Source organism: Lissotriton vulgaris, chromosome 6 (genome assembly GCF_964263255.1).
Source record: "Lissotriton vulgaris chromosome 6, aLisVul1.2, whole genome shotgun sequence".
NCBI classification, from domain to species: domain Eukaryota; kingdom Metazoa; phylum Chordata; class Amphibia; order Caudata; family Salamandridae; genus Lissotriton; species Lissotriton vulgaris.
Window position 1 is genome coordinate 1,352,118,892 of NC_141694.1, and position 15,186 is coordinate 1,352,134,077.

General features: G+C 42.8%; 1 protein-coding gene across 1 annotated transcript in view; it reads right to left on the reverse strand.

The window, feature by feature from the left end:
* The window catches only part of RYR2 (ryanodine receptor 2), a 3,481,211-nt gene that overhangs the window by 557,647 nt on the left and 2,908,378 nt on the right, over positions 1–15,186 (reverse strand). The window lies entirely within an intron of this gene.

The following is a 15,186-nucleotide window of genomic DNA, read 5'->3' on the forward strand; positions in this document are numbered from 1 at the left end:
CTACAGAAAGCAGCACACATGGAATGAGGAAAAAACGAGGAGAAATGTAAACATTTCTCCTCATTATGTCCGCTCTAGGCAGGAGCAAGGTTTTGGCGCTGTCCCAGGTTTATGAAATATTGTAAATCTGGGGTAGCGTCAAAGTCCATGTGTGTCATGTGGGAGCACCAGGGCCAGACTCGGAACCCAAAGAAGCCCTGGTAATTTTGTCAGACCAGCCCCCCACCAGTGGGCTAAGGGAGGAGAAGAGTGCACTGCTGCTTTTGTTACTGGTGGCTGATATTACATCAGCATTACAAAACCGGCCCCCAGTAACAAAACTGGCTCCACAGCTGCAAAACCAGCCCCCACACTTTGAGCCTCTCGGGTAAATGCCTGATGCCCGCTACGGTCAGTCAGGCCCTGGGTAACACCCACAGCAACACCCATGGAACACCTCTTTGATGCAGAGTAAGGCAAGGCAGCTACATGGTCTGCTTTGTCTTACTGCATATCTACAAGGCCATGAAAAGCCACACAGGGTGGCTTTACATAGATATGGCTAAGCCCTGTGCGCCACTGGAATGTTATAAAAAGTGATGCTCCGGTGGCGCACAGGGATTGTAAATATGTCCCACAGTTTGGACCTGGTACTGTTTGAGGAGTTGCAGGCCCTAGGTCATAACATTCCCTGGCATTAATTCAGCATCTTGCACAAAGTTCATGTGTGTCTTTTTGAAGTGGGGAAAAAGGGAATTAGTTTAAGAAGGAAAACAACGGCACAGAACTTCAGTCTTACTGTCTGCCCTATGTCCAGGTTAATTGTGACTATTACCAGTCTAGATATATACAGAAGACCATGATGTCACTCACTGTTGTGAAATGTCACAACGTTTAAGGGGATATTCATGCAGAGAAGGGAAGGCCTAGAATAAGTACAGTTTCACATAATGCAAAGCAGCAGGGGAACTTGGTGCGCTTCGTTGCATGGAATGAAGAAAGCAGAAATGAACCACATCTACAAAGATATGGCACATTTCTGGTTAGGCCTTGTGTTCCTTGTTTGCCTAATGCTTACACGGGGACCCTTACTCCATGATGCGAGGATGCCTGTGTTGCAGGCAGAATTGGTTTTGTACAGGAAGGACTAACTTTCTTTGCAAAAACAATCCTTAGGTCCAATTTCCTCCTGCCATGTGGGTTGCAGAAAGCATAAGACTTATAAATAGGAATTAATGAGGAGAAATACAAATATTTATCCTTATTATGCCATCCTTGGGAGACAGACCTTTTTGACGCAATCCCAGGTTTGCATATATTTGTAAATCTGGGATTGCGTCAAATTCCATGGTTGGATGCAAGTGAATGGATATGTTCCACCCATGGAACGCCTACCATTACGAAATGCAATGCAGCGCAAACCGCTGCATGCCTTACATTTCTTTACAAAGCAATGCACAGCAGCTCAAATGTACCTCTTGTGTGGCTTAGCAAATATCACTTGAGGACTTGCAGTTCCTTGTGTCTACTTGTGTGACGCAAGGACAGTGCAAGTCCTTGTTAAATTTGGACTTCAGTTTCTCAGTTGAGCTGGTTACTGAAAGGATCATGGATCATGGCATCAGTAAAGGTCTGTCCTCTCTGTCAAAAAATTCTGAGCTGTTTACTGAGCTTTCAGGGTGATATGGCTGTAGTAAATGATTCAGCAAGATGGACAAACTACTGACCTTTGCAACATTCACAGAGTATGGTTATTTTTTAGCCACAAGCAGCAAAACAAACCTTTTGACCAAATGAAAAAGTAGTCGTTTTGAGATGGAGAAAACTGTATGAAAAGTCCTGAAATAGCAACAGGCAGCTGTCTCTCCTTCCACGGGTCAGCTCACATGTAACCCAAAACTGCAAAAAAGGTGCAGTATAGCAACGGTTGTGACCATGACAGAAGTGAACTTAACTTCAAGTTAGCACCTATAGTACATATTGTATTGTAGTCTGAAAAAGTGCTAGCTTTTAATGGCAAATGATGGAACATTGAGAGCCAAATATCACTGTCCACAGACTGCAAACACTGACGAGGTACATACACAACAATACAGCATCTCCAGCTTATGAGCACTGTACACACACTACAGTTGACTGCACTTACACAGATCCAGTGCACTTACCAGTCCGCAGTCTGTGGCTTCCAAAGTGGGGGGCTTCAGGTTAATGGTAGGGTTAGGAAGCAAAACCATTTTGAAAACTAATCTGAACATTAAAGAAATACTGAATATAAAATCATTTCAATCTTTTCCCTATTGGTTAATGGGCCACACAAAATACAAATTTGGCCAACAAGTCTGCCCAAAATATAGTGCTGTTGTAAATATGGATCGTAAAGACTCCCCAGCCATTCAATTTATTTGTAACGGGGCATGCTTTGTTGAGTTACTATGCTGGTGTTTGCCTCTCTGATTTGTTTATTAAATATGTACAAATGTAGAGCGTCTGATACCTGAGATGGAACAACAATTTCTTATTTGAATATGCATATAATATTAAATCAGGAAACTCCAATATGAGTCCTGGAATGCCGGGTACATGCCACATGTCCAGCAGAAATAAAATAACCCCTATGTAAATGATTTGCACTAAGATTTAACACCTGCATATTTATCTCACATGGATATATGGAAAATCAGGCATGGTTCCTCCCCTATTTGACGTTTGTTGGACTTTCCTGACCTAAAGAAACTTACATCACGTCACTGACACAGAGCTGCCTCTTCTAAAACATTGGTGTGCAATCCTATCAGTGTTTTGCATGTTGTGCCACTGTGGAACTGACAGCAGTGAACTCATACTGAAATCTAGCCCAGCAACACTTCAAATCCAGGGTATTCTAGTAAGAAACTATGAAAAAGGAGTCTATGGTCCACATTTGTACCTTGGCGACTTTATGAACAGGCCGTGGGTGGAGACCAAAAGTAGGCAAAATGAAGGTGCGACCTTTGATGAAAGTGTAACTACAAGACCCATCCATCGCTAGCGCCCTCTGGGGATACCTGGTCTGTATCCCAAGTACGACCTCACAATATCAGCTCAGTTTGTGTGTATGGCATGTATGAACGTGGGAATGCCACAGTAAATATTATAAACCAATGGTGTGTGCAACCTTGAGAATATAAGGATTAGGGTTGTTTTACCAGTCCCAGAAAAAAACCCTAGGACCTATCTGGGTCAAACAGGCTGAAACATGTAGAATCAATGATGCAGGAGAAACTAATGATCTCCAATAGCATCTGATCATTTTTTACTCATGCCCGTGGACCCCTAAATAAATGTGTATTCAGCCATTGGGGTAATCCTCTAGGCAGTATTATTTTTAGGCTTTCTTTGACTTGAACTAATATCTCAAAGTACTCCCTCGACTTATCCTGTTGAGCCTGCCCAGAGGCGCACACATTGGGTGCAATGACTCAATACTGATGCAATCAGCTAAATCTTAGTCGGTGTGAGTCCCTTTAAAAAGACTTCACACCTTTTCTGAATGGGCAGTGTGATAACAGAGATGAGAGAGGGCTTCCTCTCAGTCTGATTGTTTTCTTGATGAACCCCACCAAATCCAGACTGTTTGTCTCAATATGACCTGGGTTGTAGTGTAGTTCCTAGTTTCCCACTAGGCCCTGCGCATTGGAATAACATAAACAGTAGTATCGACGTGGAACTGCGGATATTCCAGGCCTCCACTGACTATGCTAAACTTAATTGGGTTGTGTTACCAACTAGCTCAGAGGTCACTGGAAACTTTCTTCTCTGCATAGGAAGTGATCAGCTTCCTTGGCACAGACAAGAAGGGATTCAGTTTTCCAACAACCATGCAACATGACAACTTTGCTCCTCAGATCAAGAGTCGATCTCTAGGGTCGTGTGAAACAATAGACATGTATTTCACTCAGTCAGTCTAGTGCAGTTTACTTTCACAAGATGTAGAGAATAGAGAGACGGGCGTTAGTCAATAAAGGGTTAACATTTATTGAACAGTCTTTCTTCTCGTACAAGAGAAATGTATTGCCACAATTGCAATAATTGTTATTATAAAAAGTACGTACAGTAAGATAAGTATTGCGAAATAGAACTGTAAAAGCATTGATATGGTTTCTTAGCCATACAATGGTTTAAAAGTAATAAAACATATATACAGTCATATATACATTTGGCTAACGTACTCAACTGGTGCTTCTAACTAAGCCTACCCCAGTGTGCCTGACCTAAGCCTAACACGTGAGAAGGGGAGTAAGTAAGTAGCTTTAAGTTAAGTTGGTTTTGCCAAGGTTTGTTTCAAGAATTCTCGTCTAAGGGTTTAGTCAACACCATACCTCTGAATAGAATGATGGAGGATTGGTATCTCCTTCAGGGGTCTCTCTCGATATCCCAGTCACCCGCGAGGGTAAACCGGAAGCGCCGGGACTGGATTTCTCTGCACGAGAAAGGCAGCGGCTTCTCTTCAGCGCGTCGAGGAAGGAGGGGTGACAGCGTCCGCGGGCAGCTGGAATCTGCTGGATGTCTTCGCAGAGGACGGCTGTTCGGCTCCTCAAGCGTACTGCACCATAGTTCGCGCTGTAGCGGCGATAATGGTAATCAGCAGCTTCACCACCACAGGATAGCAGGCTGCAGCGACAGAGTGCTAGTTTTTACCAACACAGGGTCATGCAGGCAGCTGGCATCAGCAACAGGCAACGAACTCACAGCTCGTATCTCTCTCATTGCTTAAGGCAACGTTGGTAATATTTATACCTGACAGGTGCCGGGTTTGACGCAAGTTTGCTGGACATAAGACGTCAATTAAAGATGTCACTAGGAAGTGACAGTTATCAGTTGCTCATTAGAGTTCCATTACTAATCAAAACATAGCAAGCGGTGATTTCCAGGTTTGCTAAGTTTTTATCTTGTTGAAGAACTCGGAGTGTTATCTAGGAATATCAGATAGTGACTGCTGCTCTGTCATTGCACTAATTGGTCGCAAAGGAAGTAGCAGAGAGTCATGCTGGAATGTGGCTCTGTTCGTGTGAGGCCAGAGATGACTTTTCAGAAAATCGCACTTGAACGGTTATGCCAATATAGGGAATAAATGGATTTATAGCCGAATAGGGGCATAAGGTCACAGTATCGATCAGGAACCTAGATAAGCACGCAACACCCACTCCACGTTTTCATGTCCATCAAAATTACTAAAACTAAAGCAATTAGATGTATGTGTAACATTGCCCACCCCAAAATACATAAATGCATTCGAAATAGGCGTACTTGTAATACATGGAATTTAGGTACTGTACGTTTTTTAAAGCATATTAATCATTCAAAAAATTATTGCATATGAAGTCAATGAACGATTATGCAAAAGGAATTACACATGAAGTATCTCTGACAGAAGAAAGGCGAGATAAATCATCACATAAAAATGCATTGTAATAACATGTGTGCTAGAGGCTGGTGTTATGTTGTTATGTCTCTAGATGTGTTTAGAAATAGAAGTGTGAAGCTTCTGTTCTCTAAGAATAGTTTTTACGTTAAGCAAAGAATTGTTCGTGCCAAAAAAGGGGTCAATATTAAAAAAATTGTCCAATTCAAAATAGATTTCCAAAGCTCCTGGCAGTTTTTGTTGATCAAAACTGAAGGCCGAATTCAGAGTTCATGGGAACGCTGTGTGTCGGAAAGCTTCTCAAAAGTTATTGTTTCTCTGTGGGTGAGAACATCGTATCAGACAGGCTCTCAAAGAATTGGTCTACAAATTCAGGTGATAGTTCAACCAAATTAGATAGCGCTGTAACTTGGCAGGTGTGAGAATGATTGCTGTCATCATAGTCGGGACCAGCAATGCTCACAGAACGTTGTACCTGGATGATGTTGCTTTTGTCACTCGCTCCACTGATACCACTTGGCTGTAGTACAGGAGTCTCCACAAATGCCGTCATCAGGATTGGTAGCCGCTGGGGACAACACAATGCGTGAGCCGTTATTGGACTGAGCAAAGTATCGACGTCCATTGGTACTGCTGATGGAAGTGAAAGACAGATGTCCAACACGCATTCATCGCCGCAAAGCATACACCGTAGCACAGGTAAAATGCAATTTTGCCATATCGGTCTGAATGAAAGGAACCAGGTCATGTTTAGATCTCTCAGCCTGGCCAATCCGAGGACGTTAGTTATCCTGTCCCTGTAGCGCATTGCTAGGATTGTCTCTTCCATTCCCATGGGAGCTATGTCTGAGGCGAGGTTTGCCATAACGTAGCAGGAGGGTCAAAAATAGAATCCCTGCAACGAGTCCCAAAAATAGTGGAATGCCGCCAAAAATGGAGTGCACAAAATTAGGAAAGATTCCCAAAATTGCCTGGAAGGGTGTTAGCAGTCCTGTAAAGACTGTCTTAAATATGCCTGGGATGCTTGTTGCACTAGACACGTTAAGGAGTTGGCTGAACATTTCTACGAAATGCACGGGGCAATTTGTTGATAAAAGGTCATGAACTTCAGTAGCCGTCCTTGCGACTAGAAGATCATACGTCTCTTTAGATGACGTTATAGGCACTGTTGTCTGTAAAAGTACAGATTTCATTTTGCTTAATGTATCAATTCGTATAGAATAGAGATTCAGACGAGGCCAGAGGGGAGTCACTATGTCTGGAGGCCCGCTCGGGAACAATGCTTGCATACAACATTTGACCATGGACGTTACTTGTACTAGATAACTTTTCCCGGGCGCGAGGCCACAACACCTGTGATCCGTTCTAAGAATGTAACTCCCGTTTGCGAGTTGCATAAAGAAGGGCTCTATCTGAGTTGCAGGTGTGACTAGCTGGTGGCATGAAAGGTTGTTTGAATTTCCATCACATGCTCCGTGTAAATTAATACCCTGACACAAAAGTATACCGCTTAGTGAGTGTTTACAGTTGTCACCACTAAGAAATACATTTTTGTCACTGTCACTATAGCAAGAATGAGTGTATGGTAATTTCCATTCGGATTTTACATATCCCTTACCCAATTGTTCATATTGGCCAGCAGGTATGTACTCAAGGCACTTTTTAAATCGGAAAGTTGTTATCGGAATTGTGATAATTCCGTGTATTATCCATTCAATGACAGGACTCTCTGACATTGTCAATGATAATCTCTCGAGTTTTTCGATGCTCAGGATTGTATAGTCTGCTCCTTTCTGTGCCAAACTGATCTGTTTATCAGTAAGGTTAAAACTGGAAAATAATGACGTTGTGTTGATTAAACGCCAAGGCACATAGCCTGAACGAAGAGTTCCATGGCATTATTGCATAGTCCTTCATTGTGCACTGCAGGCTGATCGAATGTGATGAGTCTTTCAGTTTGAACCTCTTGGATTGTTGCAAGTTTGGGTATTCTGTTGTTTCTTGGGAGTCCACTGGGCCTACTGTTGATTATAGGCCACATGCTTGTGGTTTTACCAGATCGATAGACACGACTCTGTTCTCCTTTTTACCAGCAAGGGGCGGTAGCACAACTGATCTTGTTCCGGTGACTGCTAAGACAGGTACTGCTTTTCTGTAAGAAGGCCCAAATTCCTTCTTAACCGCGATCTTTTCTCTGACTAGATCCCCAATCTTTGGAATCCAGACAGGCCTTGCTGGGGCTGTTGCGGGTGGTGCCTCGTCAGTGGTACTTGGCTGTTGCTTTAACTTTATGTTGCTTAATGATTTTCTTGTTTCATTCAGTTCCTGTAAAACAGCCAAACGGTCTTTTACATCAAACTGCGTTTTTTCTTCTTGTACCACTGACATCTGACTATCGAGGTCCTGAACGTTCATTCTAATTCCGAACAATAGTTCGTATGGGCTGAAACCTTTTAGAGAATTTCTTGGCATGTTGTTACGACTAGTCTGGACACTTATTAAATGTTTGACCCACCCAGCGCCTGAACCTAATACCTTCGCTGTTATAGATTGCTTTATGTCACGGTTTTTTCTTTCTACCACACTATTCCCTTCGGGGTGCGACGGACAAGAATACCGCAACCCAATTCCCATGCTGGCCATGGCCTCCTTATAGGCTCGAGAGCTGAAAGCAGGACCCTGGTCAGAATGGAACGTGGTAATTGCGTATGTGCCGATAAAGACTCGCAAATCTTTTATAACCGTTCTAGCGTCAGCCGAGCGCTGGGGACCTCATTTTTTAAGTGCTTTTCGCCTTAACTGTGTACACTGGGACGCGCTTCTCTTCTTTGATTGCGCAGATAGACCGCCTTATGCTGTCTAGAAGGGATCCTGAAACTACACTGGCCTGTTCATTTCTGCGTTCTCGGCTGCAGTTTTCACATTTTTGAGCAAAACATTGAATATCTATACTCATTCCTGGCCACCAGTACTCTGATTGTAATTCTTTCAGAGAGGCTTTGATTGTTTGGTGTCTCAGACCCAACCCCATGTGTGCTTCCAATAAGAGGAAGCCCCTCCTGCTCCTGTTTGGAATTACTCTGTCCCCCACTCCAGGGATTCGAGCAAAAGGAACGGAGTTTGCATCGATTATGTATGCATAATTGAGTGGATAGTTTACGGGTAGTGCTGCACAGTCGCCTTTTACGGTCGTTTTTACTGCCAGCATGGTTTCCCCGTCTATGTATTTATCTGTACGCTTTTTTGTGGCTACGGAAGCCGGTTTAGTTGCTTCCGCTATGGCTGTATTAGCCAATGAATTCCCTGCAACGTGAACGCCATCACGCTGAAGACTCTGTGCGTGAATCACGTGAGTCTTTTGTAGTTCTTTGTGTAAAAGAGCTACCTCGTTCCAGAGCTTTTTATGCTTTATTGTGGCACCTGTGTCATCTTTGTAGTCGTTTTCGATCCAACTCTGCAGTTTGTTATTTTAAGAATTGACGCAAAAATGAGAATCGCACACTATAAGTGTGGGGAATTCGCGTTCTGCATTTTCGAGCGCCATCTTTAAACATCTGATTTCAGTTCTTTGAACCGAACAGTACTTTACTGATTCAGTTTTTGTTATTTTCGGTTTGATTTTACCGCACAGCCAACAACATTTAATGATCGCACATGCTGCATCGTAGGATTTTCTCTCTACGTTGAAATGCTGTACAAAGCTATCTGTATAGATTATACAGGCGTATTGTGGGAGAGGCAGAATTTCGATTGGCAGAGGATATTCTTCTTCATATTCTAAATCATTCAGTTCTTCGTATTGCGGGGCGAAATAGTATTTCACGTCTTCCGCTCCTAGAGAATCTATACACTGTATCCATTTCGGATCCAGTGACACTGTAGGCAGGTTTACTGGGCTGAATAGCGCCTCGAAGGCGGATTCCGCTGTAAGGATATTAATCCGTTTGCCGTGTGCTAGTTCTCGTTCATTTGCTAATGCGATTTGCACTGCGTTCACAGTTCTTTCTGTGTGACTGAATGTTTTTTCTGCTTGTGTGTACAAGTGAGATTTAATTGAAATTGGTACCTTTTCTCCCTCATTAGAGGTTAGGTATGTGAATCCGCATCTTCCTGGGATGACTCGGATTACAAGATCGATCGTGTTGTCACGTGTATCTAATTTAGTTTTTGCTAACATGTCTGTTTGCAGTGATCTCAAAATTTCTGTGTGTTTTTGAGTCCAATTGATTTGTTTTAAATCAGGTTTTATTAGTTCGTAGAGAGGTTTAACCCTCTCTGCGTAATTTAGTATGTAAGTTCTTCCGAAATTCAGAAAACCTAGTATTGATTGTAAATTCTTCAGCGTTTTTGGAGCTTGGAGTACAGCGCACTTCTCTAAGAAGTTGTCCGCTAGGCTTTTCCCTTCACTTGATAATTCGTACTCTAAAAATAGTACTGTCAGATGGGCAATTCGGGACTTTTTAAAGTTGAATTTGTAACCCTCTGCTGCGAACCCAAGTATAATAGTGTTCACTCTTTTCAAGTGAGTATCCAAGTCGTCGTCTGTGAGATAAATATCATCTACGTAAGATAATGCTTCATCATCATAGATTTGTAGTAACTCTGTTACCCTAGCTGAGAATAGTCCTGGGCTGTTCTTGAACCCCTGTGGGAGTCGACAGAATTTTTTCTGTGACCCAAATGCGGAGAAAGCGGTCAAATATCTGCTTTCTGGTGCAATGTTTTGACAAAAGAAACCATTAGAAATGTCTAATGTCGTTTTATATTTTTTCCTAACTATGTTATTCATTAGGGCTGCACTATGCGAGTTTTGTACTGCAAAAGTTTTGCAACACGTATTAAGATGTCTGTAGTCCAAAACTAGACGATATGAATTGTCTGGCTTGGAGACAGGAAACAAAGGATTGTTCATTTGAGAGGTGCATGTTTCAATCACCCCCTGGTACTCAAGTTGATCTAAGATCTCCCTGACTTGTTTTTTAGCTTCTTGCTTTATGGGATACTGCCGTTGGGCAGTTGGTTCACTTTTTAGTTGGATTTTGTGAGGAGGAGAATCCTCATCCCATCCTACATGATTTTTATATAATGCAGGTGCCTGGGCTACTGCCCATTTCCTTGCATATGTATATTTTTTATGAATCGGTATGTGATTCGAGAAGGCAGGCATAATCCCTTCTTCGCCACGAGGGCACTCCCTGACAAACTCTGGGGGCCAATCTTTTTCAGCTAACAGAATATCATAGCCTTTTGAGAGCTTATCCCAAAATAGACCCTTAATTTTCCTAGTCTTATCACCCTCTATACGCAATGTTATTTCGTATATTTTATAGGGCTCGCTAAGTCTGGCGTCGGCAGTTTCAACCTGAATGAATTCATTCGTGTCCACTGTCTCCAGATGACTCATCAAGATCTTGCGCGCTATACTGATCTCTGCTGCACTGTCCAACATTGTCAATGCCCACTCCCCGTTTTTCAACTGTGTCCTCAGTATTCTCGGCATGGTTGATTACTCTAATACTGGCTACCTTCTTTTTCTGAAATTGAGATTTCTTATTTTGAGCAGGTTCCTTGTCTTTGGACTTGGTGTGCTCTCCTGGGTCTGACCGTCCTCTTCTTTCCGAATTCTGTGGAAAAGATCGAGAGGGACGTGTATCAATACTTTGATATCTATCAGGTTTTTTCAGATTATCCCTATTTCTAAGGTTATATCTTTTCTCAGAGGGCTCCCTCTGGGGAGACTGGCGTTCTCGAGTCGGAGTTCTCTCCCTCCGTCGAGGAGACCTTCCTCTGGACTGGAAAACTTTTTCCTTGGGAGTGGATTGTTTATTTCCATCCCAGCTCTTTTTAGGAGTGTTTAAATTATTTTTAATGAATAATTTTTCAGGATTTTCGAGCAGTTGGGGCTTAACTGGTTTCCCACCCAAGCTGTCTCTACCTAATTCTTCATAGCACTTTTCTATGATTTTTGCAAGCTCAACAGGATCTTTTATATCTGTTTCCCTCAACTTCTGGCGGATCGCCACAGATGCTGCTTCTCCCTTTATGTTGGCTAATAATATAGCCGTGACCTGCTTGAAGTCTTTCAGTAATTTCATACCTAGATTTAAAGCGGGCTCTGGACCGAATTCATTTTGAATCTGTTTTAGCACTTCTGGTATTACGCCATAGACGGAACACCGTGTGTTTTTGTGTAAATGGAAGCAAAGACTGTACCCCAAGTGTCGCAGTCCTCCACGTGTGGTGCGATTCCCATAGGAAGGCAGATGGTCAAGATTCTGTGTTTCTCAATAGGGGTAGTATCAGGAAATACTGCCTCTATTTGAGTGATTTTCTGGGCTAACCAGAAAGGAATTTGTTCCCGTTTTGCGGGTGTTTTACCAAGACATGACTGTATGTTCTGTGGTGTAATTTTATTTGTGTTCCCCTGGTGAGGGGTCAGCTGGTGTGAATTAACAGCTGGCTGGACTGTTGCAGTCCGCATTACATATTGGACTAATTGCCTATGTATTTTTATTAATGTGTTTAGCTGTGCTAGCAGCTCTTCTCTAGACATTCTTGCAATGTCAGGATGTGGTGTGTAGCTGGCTAAAACCGGCCACGTGGCTCCTGGTCTACCTAGTGGACCGAGCCTAGTTATTTGATCAGTGTGTTTTAGGGCGCCATTAAACCAGAGCAGGTGCTCTTGAAATTTAAGTGGGATTTCAATCTCCTCGAAAGGAGCGTACTCTCCCGGAGGTTCCTCTATTTTGTAATAGTGAAACTCTTTTGTTATAGCGTTTACCGCTGGAAAGTTTATCCATGAATAGAATACCTCTGTCTGCCGATATTCGTGAGCCTCTATCACGAAAATTACTGTACCACCTTGAGGTGTCAGTCCGTTTTCTATAAGTTTTAACGTTATAGATCTTCTTAAGTGGACCGGGATGATAATAGCATCCGGGTCTGTGTATTCGGGACCTTGCTGAGTCGCATCTGCTGCGGCCCCAGTGGTTCCGTTTTCTTCTACTGACATTGTATAAATGCAGGTTTTGCAGAGTAGGTCTCCAAGGAGACAAAGATTAGGTGCACAATATTTTGGAACACTGTATCCTTCAACGTTGAATAAACCAGAGCTTTACATAGGAATCTCTTCCTACTAAGGTCGGGCGGATTTTAACCTTTCACCCACTCCAGACGTCTATTGGAGTATTTACGGGAGAAAAGGGTGTGAAATATGCACGACTGAGTTACTCTACAAGTCTTGCGTTAGTTTATCGCCTTACCAAACGTTTGGGCGCCATGTAGTGTAGTTCCTAGTTTCCCACTAGGCCCTGCGCATTGGAATAACATAAACAGTAGTATCGACGTGGAACTGCGGATATTCCAGGCCTCCACTGACTATGCTAAACTTAATTGGGTTGTGTTACCAACTAGCTCAGAGGTCACTGGAAACTTTCTTCTCTGCATAGGAAGTGATCAGCTTCCTTGGCACAGACAAGAAGGGATTCAGTTTTCCAACAACCGTGCAACATGACAACTTTGCTCCTCAGATCAAGAGTCGATCTCTAGGGTCGTGTGAAACAATAGACATGTATTTCACTCAGTCAGTCTAGTGCAGTTTACTTTCACAAGATGTAGAGAATAGAGAGACGGGCGTTAGTCAATAAAGGGTTAACATTTATTGAACAGTCTTTCTTCTCGTACAAGAGAAATGTATTGCCACAATTGCAATAATTGTTATTATAAAAAGTACGTACAGTAAGATAAGTATTGCGAAATAGAACTGTAAAAGCATTGATATGGTTTCTTAGCCATACAATGGTTTAAAAGTAATAAAACATATATACAGTCATATATACATTTGGCTAACGTACTCAACTGGTGCTTCTAACTAAGCCTACCCCAGTGTGCCTGACCTAAGCCTAACACGTGAGAAGGGGAGTAAGTAAGTAGCTTTAAGTTAAGTTGGTTTTGCCAAGGTTTGTTTCAAGAATTCTCGTCTAAGGGTTTAGTCAACACCATACCTCTGAATAGAATGATGGAGGATTGGTATCTCCTTCAGGGGTCTCTCTCGATATCCCAGTCACCCGCGAGGGTAAACCGGAAGCGCCGGGACTGGATTTCTCTGCACGAGAAAGGCAGCGGCTTCTCTTCAGCGCGTCGAGGAAGGAGGGGTGACAGCGTCCGCGGGCAGCTGGAATCTGCTGGATGTCTTCGCAGAGGACGGCTGTTCGGCTCCTCAAGCGTACTGCACCATAGTTCGCGCTGTAGCGGCGATAATGGTAATCAGCAGCTTCACCACCACAGGATAGCAGGCTGCAGCGACAGAGTGCTAGTTTTTACCAACACAGGGTCATGCAGGCAGCTGGCATCAGCAACAGGCAACGAACTCACAGCTCGTATCTCTCTCATTGCTTAAGGCAACGTTGGTAATATTTATACCTGACAGGTGCCGGGTTTGACGCAAGTTTGCTGGACATAAGACGTCAATTAAAGATGTCACTAGGAAGTGACAGTTATCAGTTGCTCATTAGAGTTCCATTACTAATCAAAACATAGCAAGCGGGGATTTCCAGGTTTGCTAAGTTTTTATCTTGTTGAAGAACTCGGAGTGTTATCTAGGAATATCAGATAGTGACTGCTGCTCTGTCATTGCACTAATTGGTCGCAAAGGAAGTAGCAGAGAGTCATGCTGGAATGTGGCTCTGTTCGTGTGAGGCCAGAGATGACTTTTCAGAAAATCGCACTTGAACGGTTATGCCAATATAGGGAATAAATGGATTTATAGCCGAATAGGGGCATAAGGTCACAGTATCGATCAGGAACCTAGATAAGCACGCAACAGGGTAGAAGGGAATGAGTTGGCAGATAAAGCTCCTTCTCATATGGCATTTTGCATTTTACGCCAGAGAAAGAAAGCCAGATTTAGAGATGGGCAGCAAAGTCTCGAGGTTGGTAGTGGAGCAGTTCCGTACTTGGCCCTCTCAGGACACTTTGTAGCGTCACATCACATTCTCGACTCTTGAGCACCAGAGGAAACACTTCTCTATGTTGAGCACATATCATCTGCAATGGTGCAGGGATCCAAGAGGCTACAGTACTTTGAGGGGGGCATATCTAAATTGGGATTTTATTGACACCCTTTTGAATTTCTACTGAAACATCTGATGGTGCTCCTGGTCTGCATGATGGCTAAACATAAAAGTATTTAAAAATACAGTAAGTCTGAAATTACCTTGGGACTGGAAGACAGGAGTTAGCTAGCAGGAAACAACAGTAATCATTGGGATTAGCAGCCCTTAGTAACCTTGTAGGGGGAACATTAGGTGCTCTCTGTCTGGACCATGGGAAGATTCACTGCTCCATAACACTTTCCCCTGTGTGCTATTCATTTCTGTAATCGCCAAACATCCAGGTGATCGAATACGCACCTCTGCCGTGACAGAAAAGTACATTTTCTAACAGAGCTCTGTGTTCATATGGGTTCCCCATTGTACTGCCATAAACAACTATGGTATTCCACTCTTAAATTATGGCTTCTATGGTGATTTCTCAGAAACTGTAAATAATTTGTGTGTGTCCTATTCTGTTTTAAACATGAAAACCCACAAAAATAAAAGTGTAAAGCTTCTCGTTATGAATCCCAGTGCCCAAAAATAAAATCATTTTGGCACACTCGTAAACTGAAAATATGAACCCAAGAAACCTTATTTATTCTTGAATAAAAATAGGTACCTCTGAAACAGTGACAAAAAAATAGTTATTGCAATATATTGCAATGCTATTTTGCCCAAACAATTAATAATAGACAAAGCATTAAAACTCGG